Below are 5,031 nucleotides of genomic sequence, written 5' to 3'. Positions count from 1 at the left end.
TTTTATTTATTTATGGACCATAATTAAGAGGGAAAGAGAGGATGATGACATCCTAGTGATGTAAAACTCCATGTGTTCCTAAAAGAAAGTCACTGATCATTATAACTGATCTCTCAGCCTCCATAATTTTTGTTTTTTATTATATTAATGCAAAATAACATCGAGTCGTTAATAGCAAAAATAAAATGATCTGGCAATTTACGTGTTAACTTCAGATTCCACTTTATCTGGGATCAACAGGAAGGTAGTCTTATAACTATATTTAACTTTAATAGTTTAGTAGTTTTTGGTCAGTGTGCTGACAACTGCAGGCTATATTTGTGCAACTAAGCTAAAGTTTAGCCTTGTGGTAATCGATAAAAATATTTGGAAACTGGGTTAACAATTTTTTGCAAACATTTAGCTTCAAACATATTTAAATTTGTATAAAAAAATGCTACAAATTTTACAATTTTAAAGGGAAAAAATAACTAGTCTGTACTGTAGTTGTAAGATATCAATGACATAATCGGTAGATTTTAGTCTGATAAAAAGAAACACATTTATGGGACATGAGTGGAATAATTAAACTAATAAAAAATAAACTGTACTGTTCCTGGAACACATGACAATCACTACCTTATTCCTCATATTTTGCAGGAAAAATCTATCAAAATAAAGACAAAATAATGGCAAATAAAAAAGGAGAAGGACATTATTTTGTCTTCATTTTGATAATTTTTTACCTGCAAAATATGAAGTATCAAGTTGTGATTGACATCAGGATTAAGACAAGCGAAGAAGCATAAATATAATGCAAGGAAATACAAATCAAAGTTAAAATGTGTGCAGTCTTCACAGAACAAACCTAAGACAGCAGTGACCAAACGTGTGTCCCTCCTGCAGATATTCGGTCTTTCTCACATCACTAATATTATTCCTTCTGGTACTCTGCAGAGCCTCGGTTGCTTGGCAACAAATTATATATGGGAGACAGAAAAACAGGGTCAGTTTTTGAAGTTTTTCCGCCGCTGATGAATTATTGTTATCAGCTCTAATGCAGACTAGAGAAGCACTTTGATGTGATTTTACACTTTTCTTCCAGAGCGAAAGATTCTCCGTGATGCCGCTTTCAAAAATCATAGTTCCATCCATTTTAATCGAAGCTAAACTCTTGGTGAAGTTTAGGAAAATTTGACTAGACCTTCAAAAAATGTAAATAACTCTTAAAAGCTGCACAAGGTCTTTAGTTTTGGTTGGATGCATGCACAGAAAAGCATTATACATGCTTTAAAATCATCTTTTTAATGAAGAAATGTCTTGTGTTATCCCAAATGTGAGTAAAAACTCAGAACTGGTGACGAAGAAAACATTTCTAAACTTTAAAAACATTTGAAGTGGAGCTTTCCACACAGATTCTGGCATAAATTCCTTGGAAGAAAAAGAGATCTATACTTCAACGCCCCACAGCAATATTTTAAATGTTAAGCAATGATTGGGTTGACAGAGACTGGTTTTAGAACCAGGAGTGAGAGAGAGCACCAACACTTTGGGGCTTCTCTGAGGTTTTCTTGGAAATGAGAAACTTAACAAAACACAAAACCAGTTTTAGTAATTAAATAATAATTCTAATGAAAATAAATATACAACACATTTTAACAGAGGGCCAAAGAGATGAAACAGATGCACTTTGGAAAATTAAGAAAAAAAAACAACACAAATGTTGTAATTTCAACTTAAAACTGTTGTCGTAAAACACTGTAATTTAGTTTTTCAAGGGAAAAAAATAAATATGACCACTTTATAAAATAGAAAAACAGCTGCAATGCTAGTTCTGCCCACTAGATGGCAGCAAACAATAATTTCCTCTATGTTTTTCATGAGTTGGCAAATAAATCTTCAACAGCCAAATGAATTATAACCGGTCTGACAGTGAGATTCTATAATTGAGTTAGTTTTTCACTTTATTAATGACATTCCTGATAAAAATCTGTCCTAGATCCCAAAACCGGAGCAAACCGAACCTCTAAAACACATGGTTTGGCAGGAACAGTGACTTGTTTTCCCATCTGCAAAGTTCAAGAAGCTTTCAGGGAAAAATATTATCTCTGTCTCTGGCTGTGTGTGGTGGAGCATGGGTGTGTGTAAGTGATGGAGACTTGAACTAGTCTCTCACACATGTTGAAAGCAAGAGTCGTAATGATTTACACAGAGCTGAGAGGCCTGAGGAGAAGTTACACAATTGAGAGATCAATAGAGCCGAGTGATGGGCGTCAGCTCCTCTCAGGGGTTCATAAACACAACAGTTCCCAAGGGCTGACAAACAGGGGAGGCCTGCACCGAGGGGACGCTGCAAGATCGGCGCTCGAATCATTTAATGAACTTCTCTGGAGATGGTTTTGCCTCTCCTTTTGTGCCAAATAATTGCCCAAAAAGCAAAAGGTTCCTCATCTAATGTTAGTCACATTGCTTCTGAAATTTTACATCTATAAAGTATTATTTAAAATTAAGCTTAGGGTTGTCTACCCATTTATATTTTCTAAGATTGAACAAATTTAAGCCTTTAGATTTATCTTTGCATATTTTATTTAAATTTAAAACACTCTCCGGAAAGTTTTTGAACATTTTTTAAATTTGTTTTCTTCAAATAATTGAATAATACACTCATACTTTGTCAGCTTCTGCCTTCCAAAAACAATATCAAGTCCTCCTATGAAACGTTTCTCCTTTTCCATCCATTCCAACAAGAAACGTAGGCAAAAATCATTCATATAGATAAAGTTTTGCCTCAAATACAAAAGGTGTTAGTACAAATACATACCTTCTGTGTCCAAATATTCATAAATAATAATTCAATAACTTCTGTCCAACATAAGAGATTTTCTGCTCTTATCTGTGCCCAGCTGCTGGAAGTAAAATATTTAAAAAAATAAAAGTTTTTTTTATTTTTGTAGAATAAAACAAAACGAGAAGTTGGGAAGAATTGTAAACAGCTAGAAGTACATAGATCTTATTAGCAATTACCTCATTAACACACTTAAATTTGGAAATGTTTTTAATGTGAAGCACTTTGAGCTACAATTGTTGGAAAAGTGCTCTATAAATAAAGATTGATTTGATTTGAAGACATTAGAAATTAGCAGTATAGCGCTAAGCTAGCATTTCCGTTTTCCTCTTTACGGATGTATTCTTCTTAGCCGCAATCTTCTTTCTTTCAAACAACATTAAATTTATTTTATATACGATTTACCAGAAGTAAAGCAATAAAAAGACGAGCTGCTGAATGACCTCCGCTGTTGTTGCTTTACTAGCCGTCGCACTACAATGACACGCTAGCAGTCTACACCACGCATGTGCCGTGAAAACAAACCGCTCAGTGGAAGCAAGGCTTAACTGAGTGGAAACGTTCATCATAAATAACTGGTCCATCCCGTACTAATCCTCTCATACTTGAAACAAGGCTTTGTAGTACACTTAAAGGGGCCCTACCATGAAAATTCTACTTTTTGAGGTTTTAAATGCATTTTAATGTTCATTCCTCACTATAAAGAACCCCAAAGCGGCATTTTGATCCATTCATGCATTTAAGAGTAATCCTCTAAAAACCTGCACTGTCTGCAGCAGCCCCTCCCATACCCACAAAAACAAGCGGTTGGAAACGTGCTGACGTAAGATTGTTTCAAACAGCTCCCTCCAGGAGGAGTCTGTGCTGCAAGCTCACGGCTTACACAACACTCAATGTATCCCCTTACCAGTGATAATCGCGAAAAAAAACTTTCATTTTAGATGCAGAATACCATATATCTTCCAGTTGTGTCCGGTTAAATAAGTGTTACTTTTTTCGCGGCGCTACCTTAAGCCGCGGCGCTACCTTAAGACTACCTTAACACCCATCCTGCACAGCCGCGCGGAAGCCGGAAGCCGCGTGTGTTTGTGTTGTGAAGGAGTTTAGCGATGGCCAGGCCTACTAAAGGCAGATATATCATGTTTGCATCCATCTTTGAAGAAGTTTGGATTTTTTTTCGTGGGAGAAAAACAGAGACACGGATTTTGTCTGGGATGACATCATGACGCAGACAGCAGCAGCACGCAGCGAAAGGCGGAGCTTCAGGAATCGCGCCGTTTTACTTCCGGGTAGGAAAAAAAATCATGAAATATAACTAATATTTCATAAATAACTTGTTTTTTAGTGGTCCAAATGTAATATATGATCATATATATGGATATAGTTCACTCTGAAAGGCTTAAGAAAATCACGGTAGGGCCCCTTTAAATAAACTACTTTTGCTACACATTTAATTTAAATGTCTATGAAAACACACATAAACGTTCATCTATTTACACACAGACTACTACACATACAGTACAAGCTAACTCGCACACAAATACATGTCTACCAACTCAAACAAATGCATACAGATTCCATATATCGTTCAGGCACACAGACACCTGTTAGTACGGAGGTAGCATTGACTAAAAATATTATTTTTATATACAGTCTTTGGGGGGTAGGCTGGCGGGTTCATTCAGGAGAAATCGATTTACTAGACGGTTAAATGTTGCAATTAAATTTAGAAAGGATCAGAGCCCACTGAATGGATTCATCTAAAGATTTGTATGTTACCAGATTTTTCTTTTTTTTGGTAAAATTCCATTCCAAACTATTATCCAGCCTGTAAGCTAAGGTCTAATTTAAAATATAAATCATTGGTTGCATCATTTTATGATTTTATTTAGTTAAAAAGCATACAAAATTAGAAATATTTAACGGTAACTTTTAAAATCTGTGAATTTAAATTATTGTTTTTGGAGAAAAAAAACGCACATCTTCAAAGCAGTTTGTAGTTTCCAACACAATTTTTCCTTTTTGCAGCATTCCATTCTGCTTTACATCATGCTAGGCTTCTGTTTCTCAGAAGTAAATAACTAAAAGCTTAAAACCACTTCTCAAAGCGGCCCGCCCCGATGAAGGGGCAATTGGAGGTGAGCTGAGATACTCACCTAATCCTCGGAGTTGTAAAGAAGCGGTTGTAAAAGAAGCTTTTGTGTTTC

This window comes from Oryzias melastigma, linkage group LG15, assembly GCF_002922805.2.
Source record: "Oryzias melastigma strain HK-1 linkage group LG15, ASM292280v2, whole genome shotgun sequence".
Lineage (NCBI taxonomy): Eukaryota > Metazoa > Chordata > Actinopteri > Beloniformes > Adrianichthyidae > Oryzias > Oryzias melastigma.
This window is presented reverse-complemented; position numbering follows the sequence as displayed.